This window comes from Musca autumnalis, unplaced genomic scaffold (genome assembly GCF_047663935.1).
Source record: "Musca autumnalis isolate F117 unplaced genomic scaffold, ASM4766393v1 scaffold_2, whole genome shotgun sequence".
NCBI classification, from domain to species: Eukaryota; Metazoa; Arthropoda; class Insecta; order Diptera; family Muscidae; genus Musca; species Musca autumnalis.
Window position 1 is genome coordinate 260,174,727 of NW_027411755.1, and position 16,915 is coordinate 260,191,641.

At 38.7% G+C, this 16,915-nt stretch overlaps 1 protein-coding gene across 1 annotated transcript in view; it reads right to left on the minus strand.

Annotated features, from left to right (window-relative positions):
• Positions 1-12,702, minus strand: part of Drgx (Dorsal root ganglia homeobox) — a 165,294-nt gene extending 152,592 nt beyond the window's left edge. The window contains exon 1 of the mRNA XM_073964688.1: positions 11,685-12,702. The gene's annotated coding sequence lies outside the window, so the exon portion shown is untranslated. The remainder of the gene's footprint in view (positions 1-11,684) is intronic.
• Positions 12,703-16,915: the final 4,213 nt, after the last annotated feature.

A 16,915-nucleotide genomic window follows, 5' to 3' on the forward strand; every position in this document is an offset into this window, starting at 1 on the left:
GCTCCCACTGAAGAAAAGGACGAACAGATATTTTACGAGCGCTTAGAAGAAACATATGACCGTTGCCCAGCCCATGACATTAAAATCATTCTAGGCGATTTTAATGCCAAAAATGGAAAGGAGAACATCTTTGGCCCAACAGTCGGGAAGTTCAGTCTCCACAGTGAAACATCTGACAATGGTATGAGGCTGATAGACTTTGCAGCTGCAAAAAACATGATAGTTAGGAGTACCAGATTTAATCATCTCGATATTCATAAGGGCACCTGGCTGTCTCCAGATCAGAAAACGAGAAATCAAATTGATCATGTTGTGATAGATAGAAGATATTCATCCAGCGTGTTGGATGTACGATCGTTCCGAGGCGCAAACATTGATTCGGACCACTACCTTGTTGCAGCAAAGGTACTTACCCGTCTCAACGTTGCAAATAAAGCACGAACAGACACAACGCGGAAGTTCGACATCGATAGGCTGCAAACACAACAGATAGCCACATCATATTCCACTCAACTAGACCAATTGCTTAATTCATGGTATGACCAGGAGTGTCGTGGTGCCACCGAAGAGAAAAAAGAGAGAAATAGAAAAGCGGGAGCGTGAAACATTCGAGATGTACAGGAGCCAGAATGAAGTCCGAAAATTCTACCAAAGAGTGGAACATCGAACAGATGGCTTTGGTACAGGCAGAGACCAACAAGGTAATCTGGTAACAGATACAGATAGCGTGCTCAGGATATGGAAGGAACATTTCTCCAAACTGTTGGTATCCAATAGTAGCGAAGTCGACGAAGATACCACAGATCCAATCCCAGAAGATGGTATTGAATGTATACCACACGGGCAAGATGAGGTAAAAACGGCAATCAACCGGCTGAAGAATAATAAAGCAGCAGGAGCCGATGGCTTACCAGCCGAGCGGTTTACCACCGGAGGCGACGCGCTGATAAGGTGTAAGAACGCGTACCCGACGATTGGAACCTGAGCATCCTATGTCCCGTCCACAAGAAAGGACATAAGACTGTATGCTCCAACTATAGGGGCATAAGTCTTCTCCCTATTGCCCATAAGATAGTGTCAGCGATATTGTGCGAACGACTAAATCCAATGTTCAACGAAATAATTGGACCATAACAATGTGGCTTTAGTCCTGGCAAGTCAACCATTGACCAGATATTTACCCTGCGGCAAATCCTAGAGAAGACCCAAGAGATGCAGATAGACACATATCACCTTTTTGTCGATTATAAAGCAGCATTCGACAGTCCTCTCCGATCAAAGGTATTAAATGCAATGTCTGAATTTGATATCCCCGCAAAGCTCATCCGGCCTTGTAAGATGACTTATCTGATACTAGGTCCTCAGTTAAAATTGGAAAGAACCTACCAAATGAGGTTTCAGACAAGGAGACAGCCTTTCGTGTGACATATTCAACATTTTGCTGGAAAAGGTAATACGAGATGCAAATGTCAAAAGAAATGGCATATTTTACACCAATAGCCACATGTTACTTGCCTATGCTGATGACATAGACATCATGGGACGATCAGTAAAGGAAGTAACTGATACCTTTAGGAAGGTCGAAGCAGAATCTGCGAAAGTGGGCCTGGCGGTAGACGGCGAAAAGACTAAATTTATGGTGTCGACGCGCAAAGCGTCCATAGAGCTCGGACCAACTGTGGAAGTTGGTACCTACAATTTTGAGGTAGTTAAAGACTGTGTCTACCTCGGCACTGTCATTAACTCAACAAACAACATCAGTTGTGAAATAAGAAGAAGAATTGTATTGGCCAACAGATGCTACTATGGTTTAAGTAAGCAATTTAAAAACAAAGCCACATCTCGTCAAACAAAAATAACACTATACAAAACGCTGATACTTCCCGTGCTAATGTATGGCTCCGAAGCCTGAGTACTTGCGCAAACAGATAAGGCAGTGCTTGGTGTGTTTGAGAGGAAAATTCTTCGAAAGATCTACGGGCCGATTTGCGTTGACGGTGAATATCGACGTCGTATGAACCACGAGCTATATCAGCTATACAAAGACATGAATATAGTTAAACGTATTGAGATGCAACGATTGCGTTGGCTAGGCCATATCATAAGAATTAGCGATGATGAACCCGCTAAAAAGGCGTATGAATACATGCCACATGGCGGTGCACGCAGAATCGGCAGGCCTAAGCTTCGATGGAGCATACAAGTGGATGAAGAAATGAAAAGGCGCGGTATTCCAAAAAGCGAAGCGAAAAACAGAGAGGTCTATGGAACAAATGTTCTGTAATGGGCCAGCTAAGTAAGTAAGTATGAAGGTATGAAAAGACCACAAAGACTATTTCAGTGCGAGAGGTGTATGAAGGAGTGACCTTAAATATTGGACACATATCTCAGGATGTGTTCAAAACTATCCTCAGACAGCTCTTAAGCTATACCTGGTTAACTTTTGTGAGGTATGGAGGGTCATTATCTCAGGAAATATTGACTTGCCCCTGAAAAAATACACTTTAGTGAACGTTTTTGAACATTTCTGTGGGAGGTCCACTCCTTCTAATACAATCTTGCCCAAATTCGAACCTAATCTATGCCTGGAAGAAATATTACGATGTACAAAGTTTGAACTAAATCCGGTTACTTCTTTCGAGAGTTATCGTGTGCACCATTTTATGGAATATTTTTGAAATTTTGTGAAGGAGGTACTCGAAGAGTTGGACCAATATAGCCCATATTAGAACTTGATCTAAGTTTGGGCGAAATATTACGTGGTGCAAAGTTTGGACCAGTCAGCCAGCAGACAGGTGGATGTGCGGACGGACAGGACTAGATCATTGTCTGAAACGGCCGTCGATCTATCTATAGATCGTTGCAAGATCTTCTAATTATAGAAAACCGCTGAAGGGTCTTCTTCTTCATTTAACGTCTGAACGTCTCCTTTATATGTAAGGCCGTAGAACCATCTTCTGTCAACGGAAAATAATTGAAATAAGGTCGTTTATCTATGTATGACCTTCAGAAGCTCTTCTATCTATGTGTATAAAAGCTGGTTATATTTTTACAGATCGTCAGAAAATCTTGTATTTGTTGTAGGCAAGTAAATGTTCTTCTATCAGGTCTTCTTAAGGATAGGTGGATAGGTATTATATCTTTAGAAGACCGTTGAAAGAATCAATATCTATGGATGCTTTCTATGTACAGAACATAACATACCTTTAAAAGGTACGTTAAATATGTCAGAAGACGTCAATAATGTTCTCGCATTTGTCAATATACTGGTGGATACTAAATTGTACCGGGGATAAAAGGGGTTGTGCCAAATCGAGCTCTGTATTGCCAATAAAATAATATAAAATACTTTCTTTAATATAAATTTTGTTCTTGAAAATAGGATAGTCTTCCTCTGACCTCCACTTTTTAGTGTTTGAGTAGCACCAAATTTGATGTTTGCCTTCAATTGAAATTGTCATTGAAATTTTGGCCTTCCTTACTTAATATACGGAGGTTATATAAAATATGTGCTTCAAACGATTAGCCTGACTGAAGAATGTAGCCCGATTCTATTTTTTAGCTCAATGAACATAGAACAAATCTATTTACATAGACGTTTTACATGGCTGACATTTTGTTTCCTGAAACGAGGTAAAGGACGTTCTTTAGATGCGGCAGATGGGAATACCAGTGATAAGTATTTCCAATATTAAATAACTATGGGGCATATAATATATGCCTTATCTGTAAAAAAATATCCCGGTTTTCGCGGGAATTTTAAAAGATTTTTTCGCCAAATCCTGTTTGCGACTTATCTGATCCTAAATATTTGCATTTCAATTTTCAATCGGAGAATACCTTCCCCATACGATTTTATTAAGTTAAGAACTTTGTTTTGTAGATCTCTGGAAACATTCCTTCCACAATTTTTGTTGTTGTTTTTTTTTAAACCTCTCAAGAGTGTTTGAATTCATACCTTCGCACCGTATGAAAGTGTGTGAAATTAAACACGATTAAAAATAAATTTAATAAAACGCTTCTTTGGTATGAAAAGAACACTTGAGAGGAGCCACTTGAAAACGCGCTTCGACAAAAACCGCAAAAAAAACAAATCACTCAAAATACCACATCAAATAAGTATTTAAATGATTCAATTAACAAGGGAAGAGACTCTTAACATACACAACCCTAAATAAAGAACAAGCAGCCCATTAGGAACAAACCCAAAACAAACTGTCGCCGTTATCGTCGTTTTCGTAATTTTTCATTTGAAAACCACAAACTCAAAGCCTATTAATTAATTTGCAAATTTACCTAATTGATATTAATTAAAACTTTATAAACATTTTTATCCCTGTTTAAGCTAATTGGTAAATCTATAAGCCTCTCCCTCTGGCACTGGGACGTATGATGTTACTTCAGTATATCTACAGCATTGAAAACTCCGTAAAATATAAATGTTGAGTCCATCATCAAATTGAAAAACCGCCATTAATATTTACAACGAGATTCGAGTCTGTCTCCTCCATCAGCATCATCAGTCTTGGAGCCATTGGCAAACCATTGGTCGAAATCAATATTGAATTATTTGCAATCAAACGTTTATTCTTTTCAATTTTCATGTTGTTGTTGTTTGTGTTGGGTTTCTCCTTTTTTGCCAATGTACATTTGCCGACAAAACCCCCCATTTTTAGCTGTTAGCAGGCTATCGGCCTGGAGCTTTCCAAACATAGTCCACTTGATAGACGCAATTATTGTTGCATCCATGGTAGCCATAGATGACCGGCTATTGGTGGGACCCCATCTCTTTTTTTTAGCATCGTCATCAACAACGTTGTCATCAAAGCCGCGCTGCCCGGCTGGCTCTGCATTGATGGACAAAAAACGCCGTAAATTAAATTGATAAACCACAAATTAATTGAGAGAGGAGCTCTAATGGAGTGTATTCAATTTATTGTGTATCGAGTCAATGGTTGGTCAAATGTTGTTGTTTGTGCTGTTGTTGTCGTCTTTATGCATTTGTGGCAACCAACATTGATGCAACATGTGTGGCTGAATGAATGGGGCTTGGCATGCAGTTTGCAATTTTTTATTATTATTTTTGCAAAAAAAGGGGTCGCGATTAAATCTGCCAAAGCCCAGAAAAAATCCTCTATCAATGAAAAACTGATGCACTGAAGCAGACAAATAACCATTCCTCCAAACCGAATAATGTGTGTGGTCTAAATTTGAATTCTTTGGTTTTTTAGGTTAATAACCCAAACATGAAAATCAATCAAAAAATTATTAACTTAATGAAGAATTTAATTGAATTGAAATTATCCACTCATAACAAGGCAATGGTAAATATAAGGTTTATTTCCAAACCTAATAGTGCAGAGTTTTAGCGAATGCTTCATTTTGGTCGCTAACATGCCGAATGACATTAATTACCGAAATTATAAGCAACAAGAATCGCACTACTGTTGTAAGATTCTGTAAATGTTTTTTTGGTCACAGACGAAAATCGGTAAAACTAACACAAACAATTACACTGTGATACAAAAACTTCACAAAAGAAAGGTTCTGATGTAAAAATTCTGTCTTTGTTTTTGATTTTATGACGGTAAATGTAGTAAAAACTGGGGTTACTTAGATTTCCAACTTTAAACGGGTATAACTTTATTTTTTTTCACAACAGATTTCAATTTTTATTTTTTGGTTTCTTTGGAAGGGGAGGATAAATTTTTTCGAACAAGCCATAATTTTTAGTTCTAAAAATGGTCGGGCTCAACATACCAAACAATATACATATTTATTTATCTCTGCTAAAAAAAGAAATTAAGTTAGCTTTCAAGAATGGAAAAAATTAATAAAATCGGTTAAAAATAGATGAATTATTGATTTTTTTTTTTTTTTTTTTTTTGTTTTAACCTTTTTGGTTTTTTAAAGAAAATTACATTTTTGACGTTGGAACCAACGTTGCGTATGAAAGATATTATGATTACTTACACTTAATATGTATCATACGCAACATTATGGCTTTTTAGAACGATATTATAGAAATCCATTGTGTAATTGAACTAACGAACAAATCTTAACCTACACTTAAGCCAAAATATTTGAACTCTTCTGAGGGAGGTACCGGAAAAGTGGACGATACGATGTTTGGAGTTTGGATGATATTGGGTACTCCCTTCGAGATTTATCTTGCGCACTAGCCATGCTGCAAAAATTCAAAACATGTCCTAAAACGGCGCTTTTGCAAAAAAATCTAACAAATCTAAAACCCGAAGGATTACAATCCGGATATACATATCGAGACATAGAAGTACAGGCGGACCTCGATTATCCGTGATGGTCGGGACCGGAGGCATTACGGATAATCGATTTTCCCGGATAATGGAGGCAATGCTTTTACGCAGTTTTTGAACATGTTTTTAAGTAAAAATGACATAATATTGTACAATAAAGTGCAAATCTGCAATTTTTATTAAATTCGTTACGGTAATCCACCAAATTTTAGAAGGATATATAATATCATCATCATCAGATTCATCTGAATGGACTTTGTCCCATGGTTTTTGTGATACCATAAATACACAAATTGTGTAATACTGGAGAATTTCCAGTTTTCGCTTGTTTACCTTTTGTTTGCTTAATTAATTGGAAAGTGTGTTTTTACTCCCGGGCTATGAAGTTTATAACGAAAAATAGAAGAAATGGAAAAAATTCAACATTTCTTTTCTATCGCGGATAATGGAGGTTCCCGGATAATCGATTCACGGATAATCGAGGTTCAACTGTATTATTATTTGTCAAATTTGCTCCAAATCGACATTCATCGTGAGCACCATTTTAGAGAAAAATTATCATCTTTTGTACACGAAGAAGTGAACCAATATGGTCCATCTTCGAACTTACCCTGAGGTGCAAAGGTTGAATCAATTGAATTGAATCGTTCCAAATTCGCTGAAATGCATTTCAACCGAACATACATCGGGTCTATGGGACACTTTTTTGATCGTATCAAAGTGTGCATTCATGCATCCAAACTAAAATAAATATCGAAATTAAGAGAAGGGATCAGACTCACTTACAGACTCACTCACTAGTCTTCGCAAAAATTACCTAAACTTTTACCGAAAAGTATTGTCAACCCAGAAATCTAGTTGCTAAAGCTTATACCTTGATGTACATATAATTCTCATATACATTTTCTAAGTAAAGTCCGTATAAATGGCTACATGTGATATTTCCGACAATTACACTGGGCAACAAAATGGAGGAGAAAGTCTGGGGCATAGAAAATTCCTCCTGGGGAAGAAAGGCCTTGGTGAGTATATTAAGAACCCCGAAGGACAGATCCGCCGTGAGTCGAACTTCCGCGTTATGGCGTGATTAAGTTTTTGCTAGAGACCCTGTAAGCCATCAGGAATTAGCGTCATATCTTTGTTCACTGTTGATTTAGCTTATTTTTGAGATTACATGTTTTCAGTCAAATTGAATGAGGATTATTTTCGTAGAGCACTTCGACCTTCTAACTAACTTCCGTCAATGTCCTTTTCGTCCTTTATTTTAAGAGCCGCTAGTTTCAAGCCTGAAAGTTTCAAAAAACCCCTATGACACCGTATGTAGTGGTTGCAGCGCAAGATAACTCTCGAACGGATCTGCCGATTTGGTTCAAAATTTTGTCATCGTAATATTTTGTCCAAACTTAGTTAAAGTTCGAAAATAAGCCATATCGGTTCACTCCTTTAGGTACCTCTCCCACAAAAGGTCTAAAATGTTCGAAAAAATTGTGCGCGCGATAACTCTTGATGGGAGTGACCGATTTGGTCCATACTTTAGTCATCCTAATATATCTACCAGATATAAATCGAGTTCGAATATGGACTATATTTGTCCACTCCTTCGGGTACCTTCCTTTGATTTTTGTTGAAGCAACTTGCATTCGCTGCCTCAATCACTATGGTAAAAGTTTTTCAGGGGCAAGTCATACTTATTGAGAAAACACCATCATGTGTAGTAGTTGGATAGCAGCATAACTCTCGAACTGATTAACCGATTTTGGAATTCGTCAAAATTTGCCCAAACTTAGTTTTAGTTAGAAGATGGGCAAAACCGGTCCACAACTTCCGGTACTTCCCCCCAATATTTAAAACATGTCACTAAAATAGTATGCACGATATGTCTTGAACGGGGCAATCCAGTTCTGACAAACTTTATATCTTCTAATATTTTGTCCAAATTAGGTTTAACTTCTTAAATGGCCCATATCGGTCCTCTCCTAGGGTAACTCCACAACAAAAGTTCAATATTTATGTCTAAGTACAAGGGTCTGTTCGAAGAACCTTTGGAAATGTATACCGATGCTGTTCGTTGTGGTCCTGTTTAAAGCGATATTATGTTTTCCGTGGACAAGTCCATTCTTCCTGGCATACTGACACATGATATGACTTCCAAAATAAGATCCACTTCCATAATGGATCAAGTCGCTCCATTCCTTTAAGTACCTCCTCCGCAACACTTTTGAGTTTAATCCTAATCTACATTTTTGTCGGCAAGTTCAAATGTCCTAAAAGGGTTACAAAATTCTGAAAATATCCTAAATACATTCGATTTGTCTGTAGAAAGTTTAAATTCATATAAGCTGAGGGTATATCTCTGTCGACAAAGCCGACTGATACTTTTTTACTTGTTCAGCTTGTAGTACGACATTGCTTGTAGAGAAGTTTTTTATGACTGGAGGGATTTACCACCGAATATGTTATAAATAGAAATCCGCCTTAGTTCGAAGACATACCTAAATTTTTAGGAACCGCGGTTCCGTTCGTCTTTTTCTTCTGTTTTTCGTTCATATTTTTCTTCATTGTGAAATAATCGTCAAACAAATGTCGAAAAATCAGTTCTACCATTTTTTACCTGAAGAAATTTCTGGTAGCCTGTGGTAGAAGAGAAAGGCGCTCTCTCTCCTCTCCAGTCTGCCAGTTTTGCAGGTTAAAAATGGTAAGAAATGGTAAAAATGGTAACCTCAGGAAAGTAAAGGAACATACTATTACTAACGCTAAATTTTGGACCAAATCGGTTCATCCGTTCGAGAGTTATCGTGGGCACCAGCCAGACAGACGCACGGACGAACATGGCTTATTTGAATCCAAAATGTCTGAAACACCTTTCGCCCGAACATACTTGGGGTCTAAGACCATTATTTCGCTGGGGTACATTTTGCCCGTATGAAAGTGTATACACCCTCGTTAGCATAAATGCTAAGGGGATAATAATTATGTCCTTGTTAAGGTAAATAAAAAAGAAAAAGATAAAATCATAAAAAGGTAAAATCACAAAAACATATTTTTTGAACATAATGCCGAAAAACGATATCCTAGCTATGTATTTGTTTATAGTTGATGTGTTAAAGGGTCCCATTGTATTGATTGGCCTAACACTTTGCAATATCACTATGATCATACATAGTATGAAATGACAACTGACATGAAGAGCCCAAAGCTTGAAATCGATGTTGTAATTCATATTTAGTTCACATAAAATCATCATTATGACAAAAATCATTGTTGTTGGGAAAATGTTAAATACCAAATCTAACAATATATTTGCAACAGACCTTTTTCTCTTCAAATATTATCAGACTAATTAGTCCTATACGTTTTTATTGAACTTTGATGTCAAAGCTTTTCTTTAAATCGCTGTTCGGCTCGATTGTCAGATTAGCCAATGAATAAATCGTTGATAAGACATTTGAAAATCGACTATGATTTTACATAACCATAAGTCGAATCCGATTTTTAAGACAAAAATTGATTGAGTTGATTATATTTAATGTGATGGTAAGATTTTAAAATTAGCTATATAAAGGGCCCATGGAAACTTTTGAAGTCCCCGTGGCACGAGTTAACATATTCCGATTGAGCTCAAACTTTGGCAATCTTAATTTTTAACAAAACTAAACATTTTAGTAGGGTGCCACATAAAAAAATCCGACATCGATTTTTTCCCTTTGAGTTAAAACCAGTCTAGTATATATATTCTTGATCAGGATACAATTCTAAGACGATCTAGCCATGCCCGCCTGTCCGTCTGTTGTAATCACTCTAGCGTTCGCAATAAGTTCATTTATTGTGTCTTTTTTCCATAGGCAGGTCAAGTTCGAAGATGGGATATATCGGATCACTTTTTGGTATAGCCTCCATATAACGGTACCTCCCGACTTTCGGTATTTTGAGGATTTTAACTACGTTTTTTGACCAAACTATCTGCAGTTGAACATTTGAGACATAGGTTCATGTTTTGGTATAGCCCCCATATAACGGTACCTTCCGATTTTCAGTATTTTGAGGATTTAAGCTAAATTTATGACCAAACTACCTGTAATTTGAACATTTCAGATTCCCATTGGTCACAAACATCTCCAACAAAACCCGTCGACACAGGTTCATGTTTTGGTATAGCCCCCATATAACGGTACCTCCAGATTTTCGGTATTTTGAGGATTTATCTAAAGTTTTTGACCGAACTACCTGTAATTTGACAGTAGAGGTTCCTAGTGATCACAAAACATCTCGACCAAAAACTGTCAATATAGGTCCATGTTTTGGTATAGCCCCCATATAACGGGACCTCTCGATTTTCGATATTTTGAAGGGTTGAGCTACAATTTTCGACAGAACTATTTGTAAGTCGACATTTGAGGTTCCAAAAACTGTCAACATGGTCCATGTTTTTTTATAGCCCCTTTATATAAATTGTAAACATAGGTCCATGTTTTGTATTACCCCCATAAAACGGTACCTCCCCATTTTCGGTATTTTCGACCGAATTATCTGTTATTCGAAAAACTGTGAACATAGGTCTATCGGTACCTCCCGATTTTCGGTTTTTTGGATTTTAGCTAGAGTTTTTGACCCATGTATCCCAGTGGTCACAAAACTTTTCCACCAAAACCATAGGTCCACACTTTGATATAGCCACATAAGGTTCTCGACCGATTGAATAGGTTTTTATGCTTCTTTTACCTTATTTAGGTATCAGTGGTCACAAAATATCTCCGCCTAAAAATAAAATTGTGGACAGGAAAGAAAATAATTTTTCCGTTTTAGTTGAGAATATTTTATGGAAGGTATAAAAAGTTTGGCCCGACCGAACTTAACGCTTTTTTACTTGTCTTTCAAGATTATTTTGTGATAATAAATTTGGTCTGCAGTGTGTAAAATAGCTTCTTATAGATAATTATTAATTTATACCTATCTAGATTAGGTTTGGCGAATTCTTCGCCTTTTACCCCATTTGTTTGTACGTTTTCCCAGACGTAACCAGAAATACATCTCGACACCATTCGGGGGCCCTGGTTCGTCCGTCGGTGTTCGTTATAATTTTATAATTTTTACCGATTTTAGATAATCCCACTACTGATATCTGCACTGAAAGTATATGTTCTTAGGTCAAAAGTGTATTTTAAATATGAGCTTAGTTTCAGAATCCAAGAGAAAAAAGGCAGTTTCTTCAAACTCTAATTTATATCACCACAATATATTTGTACAACCTAAGACCCCGAATAATTCATTTATTCGCTGGTAAAAAAAAATTGTCGGCCCCAAGAAAAAACTTCCTTCATACATTTAAAATTAAATTAATTTTTAAAATTAAAATCTCTTCCTATAACTTTAATTATAAAACATTAAAAAATAAGTTTCAAAAATCTTTACCTTATTCCCGTCTGTGAAAATTTTGGCAGTAATTGTTTGGCGAGTTTCGTCAAGAAACTCAGCCGTCGTTGCAGCACAAATTTACAGTCCTTTGGAAATGGATACAAACTGAATTTTTTTATGGGTGGGAGGCTGTGGTAGCTGCAACTTCTCTACAGTTTTTCACAGAAACACTTTCTTCTTTGACACCGGAAGAAGTTGAGAATAGTTGCCTGTTTTGTTGTTGTTTTCTTTAAAGAAAAGTTCTGATTTTACACACACACACGCGCTATTGAAGTTGTTCGGGTTTAATTATCCTTAAAATTGTGTTCCAGATGTGTGATAGACTGACTTCCAGGAGTTTATTGTAGGGGTGTACGCCTCTATGTGTTTCCGCACAGGTAAGTTCAAATATACGAGCAAATTAGGTTAGACAACTTCGAAGCGTTAAATTCTTGACACAGACACACACGCGAAAACTTGTAAACTTATAAAATTGGGATGCTGGAGATTTACTTGCACAAGTTTGTTTTTTGACCAAGTTTATTTTAAGTTTTATAATTTGATTTTTATGACAATTTTTATACACTCTTTTTGACACAACAATTTGCAGAGATTTATTCTCTTCTCTCTCTTTGTTTCACTTTTTTAATTATTTTTGTTGTTATTGTTTATGTGATTACACGCTGTAATCAAGTTGCATGCAGGCAGCCGATTAGTGCCTTCAATTAAACCGCTTGTAACAGGATTATTTTCATTACGTTTTTCAAACACGTTGTGATTTTTGTTGTTGTTAATAACGTTTTGTTTTCAATTTGTTTTTCTAATTGGATCGCAAGAGTGTCGCGTGCACTTCGAAGCAAAGCTGAACAGCGAATGATCTAACGGTTTTATTCGCACCATGCAATACCACCATCACGCCGCGATGCTATTTCAATTGAGAAAGTGTGAAGTCAATTCAGGCAGACAGGCAAGGCAGCATAAATTGCAGGCGACAGTCATCACCACCGTGTTTGACTTGTGGAAAAACAATGGCGACATTGATGTTTTGTTTGTTATGGCTTGTGGAACAAGAGCAAGTCATTGCTCACATTATGCTTGCAAAACCCGCCCCCTTTTATGGACAATTGAGAGCAAGAGCAAATAAATTTCCCATTATTTGGCTTAGTGCGCAGAATTACTAGGGCTCTCATGCACTCTCCTTGTGTTTAGTTGAGTATTTCAACTAAGTGATAGATTGAATTTAACTGTTTTCTGTTGATTGCCACCCTTTTGTATACTCCTCCCCTTGCTTGTGCTCTATCCAACAAAACACCACTAACAAGCAGTTCAAACGAGTATTCATGCTAGTGTGTCTGCGTGTGTGTGTGTTTGTGCAAAATGTCTTCATTAAAAGACAATTTTCTCATTTTGTGTGAATTTTCTTCACGTTTCGTTGAGAAAATTGAATTTCCTTTCTCCTCTTCAACTTAATGAGGTTTGTTGAAGGTAAAGAAGTTACTTTAACTGCTTGCTGCTGGCTGGCCTGGCCTGGCCGTCTGCCATTAGGATGCGAATGAGTATCTATCTCACTCCCATACTTTAGTTAGTGGCGTTGTTGTTGTTGTTTGGTTCCCTTTTGGATCATTCGGTTATTTTTATTATGGCTAAAGCTGTATACTTTATTTTATTACCCACTTTGGCGTCGGGTGTTCCCCACAGTTATTGAGGTGCCTATGCTAAGATTTCCCGTTACCTTCAGTTGCTTTTGAATGGTGATGATGATGGCGGGAGAGCAATTGTATGGCAGAGAGCAATGCTATTCACAATTTTATAAGTGGGGGAGAGTTTCAGTAAAAATTGGATTTCCATAGTCAAACATTTATATTTTTAGCTGCAAAACAGAAACAGTGTTGCCGTTTCAGCACAAACCTCCCTTTTTTGGAAAAAAGGGCCAGAGCTACGGATGTCTAAAATATTACGAACATAGACGAACGAACATAAATTAGTTACAGAAATAGGGGATAGGAACCCCCAAATTTTTAAAATTGGGACAGTTTTTTTCCTTTATTACTGGCGGTGAACTATTTGCGATTCTCACGTTGTCGTCATCTAACAATAGAGGGCAATTTTCTCTCACAGATGTCCGTGACGTGCCATCTGTGGTCGTTACTGCAGCAAACAAACAATCTATGGGCAAAAAGGTAGGAAGAGACAGAGAAAGCCAGGAGTTTTTATCCAACAAGCCAATAATAAGACACTGGGGACGGATCTAACTTGGAATCCGACAATAACAGTAAAACAAACAACGTCATGGAATCAATCCCACGGCAGCGGGTTCTTTGTACCGGATTGACCCGGAACTACACAACATCATTGTTCCGGCCAGCGGCTGCCACCTCAGTGTACATATGTTTGTATTTGTTTCCCGCCGAGAAATAGCTGTATCTCAGAATACGTGCCTAACATTAGCCCGCTTTTGGAAGGTTTTAATCGTCTGGTCCTGGGGGACTTTTATGCGCATTATGAGATGTGGCATTCGGTCCTCGGAAACGGCCAGAGAGGTACAGCGCTGGCTGAGCAGATTGATAGCTCATGGTCGTATAGGTGAATTGTGGGCAACGGTTAAGTCACTCTCGAACTCTGGAAGAAGGGACGATAGGACCTCAGTCACGATTGGCGACGTTACGTTGACTGACCCGAAGAGGTGCGCAAGTTATTTCAATCGACAGTTTGTCGAGCACCCCGAGAGTGACAGGGCGAAGAGAAGAGTATTACGTCGCGTCAGATCTCTTCCCGCCGAGGAGGAACCACCACAGTTTACAATGGATGATGTTGCCAATGCCATTAGGAACGCTAAATCATCCAAAGCGTTGGACCCTGATGGAATCTCCATGGTAATGCTGAAGCAGCTGGATGAACAGGGAGTGGAGTATCTCACTAAAGTTCTCAACTTGTCGCTATCAACCCTCATTGTTCCCGAAGTGTGGAAAATGGGCAGGGTGGTCCCACTACGGAAGCCCGGCAAGGATGCCAGCAAAAGTGAATCGTACAGGTCGATTTCGCTTTTGTCACCCGTAGCAAAGACCCATGAGGACTTAGTCCTCCCCAGTATCAGAAATAGCTATCAAGTTGCCGATAATCAGCATGGATTCCGTAAGCAGCTCAGCACGACAACTGCGCTGCACGCCATTACCACACATATTTGTCAACCGGAGACGGCCGTGCGATAGAACAGTGATGGCGGCGCTTGACTTATCAAAAGCCTTTGATAAAGTCAGGCACTCCACGCTGTTTGAGGACATTGAGCAGACAACCCTCCGGCCAAGCATGAAACGTTGGATAGTCAATTATATGTGTGGACGCCAGTCGTACGTGGAATTCAGGAACAAGACGTCCAAACCCCGTAGAGTGAAACAGGAAGTTCCCCAAGGTGGGGTGATATCTCCGGAACTGTTTAACCTCTACCTCTCCTGTATGCCGACCCCTCCAGACGGCATCGAGATCGTAACGTATGCGGATGATTGCACGATCCTGGTGTCGGGTACCTATCCTGATGAAATCTGTGAGAGACTGAACAACTATTTAAACGATCTTAACACCTTTTTCCATTCGAGGAATATGCAGATTTCCACCACAAAATCAACAGCCACTCTGTTCACCACATGGACAGCGCAGTTTGGAATAGAATTGAATGTAGTGGTCGACGGTAGCAGAATTTCGACCACAAACTGCCCCAAAATTTTAGGGGTTACATTCGACACTACTTTCACGTCGTGCGCGCACGCCACATCTATCTGCGAAAAGCCGAAAATTAGGAACAAGGTCCTCAAGTCCCTAGCCGGCAGCACTTGGGGTGCAGATAAAGAAACCTTGTTGATCACATATAACGCGATAGGTGGTACCTTCAGATGTCCTGAGTAAACCACATCAAGATCGGAGCAGGGACAACTGCACCGATAATATTTGACAGCGAGTTAAGACAGGAAGAAGGTGAGAACAACCACTGAAATCCCGGACCTATTAGAAAAAGAATGGTCGCGGAGACAGGATAGTTGCCGCCATCAGCTTATATCAAAGTAGCCAAACGGAAAAACAGGGACGAACTGTGCTATGCAGTAGACTTGGGCAATCTAGTTCCCGGAGCGGATCGATCTTTCTAGTTCCTTTTCCCAAAAGGAACTAGTTCCTTAAAATAGTTCCATAGTTCGAAATAGTTCCGAGATCGATATTGTACAACGAATCTTTCTCTTTCATCGTTCTTTTCATTCCAAATTGTTCCGAGACCGAAATAGTTTAACGAAAATTTCTTTTTCATCGTTCTTTTCGTTCCAAATAGTTCCGAGACTGAAATCGAACAACGAATCTTTCTCTTTCGTCGCTCTTTTTGTTTCCTTCGTTCCAAATAGTTCCGAAACCGAAATGTTTTCATTGTTTAGTGGATGAATTGACATATAAGGTCTGTTCCTTTACTTCGAAAAATGGTAACAGTGGCAATAAATGGTAATAGTGGTGAACTGCTCTCATATAAATTATATGCTTTTTAAAGTTGGGCAACACTTTGCGGGTAAAAAGTGGCAAAAACTGGTAACCTCAGGCACGTAAAAGAACACGACTAAACATAAATAAATTGCAGCGAACAACAGCAACAACGAAAGATCGACATAGGCGAATTGAAGGAATGAGAAACACTAAAAGAACTATATGAACTAAAGGAACTATATAAACGCAAAAGCTGGATATAGTTCCAATAGTTCCTTGTCCGGAATAGTTCCTAGGAACTAGTTCGTTCCGGAACTACACAACTCTACTATGCAGTGATCGACATCAGTAGAATCTCTGGCAGGTTACGAAGAAGAAAAACAGCTTCCCAAAGAGGATAAAAGAGCTTCCCATCTTGAAATGCCCTGTGTAAACCTCGTCAAGACCAACGCAGAGAAGACTGTCCGGAGAATATTTTGCAGCAAGTTCGGACTGAAGGAAGGTGAGTCCCACCACTTAATCTTCCGGAAAGACTTGGCATTCTTAAAGAAAATCTCGGACCTTTCAGAGGAATGATCGCGGAACGAACTGTGTTATGCAGTGATCGACCTCAGTAAAGCCTCTGGCAGGCTAAGATGAAGAAAAAGAGCTTCCCGCTTTTAAATTCCCCAAGTAAACCTCGTAAAGACCAACGGAGGATACTGTCTCGAGAATCTTTGGCAGCGAGTTCGGAGAAAAAGAAGGAGATTCCGACGACTGAATCTTCTGGAAAGACTGGGGATTCAGAAAGG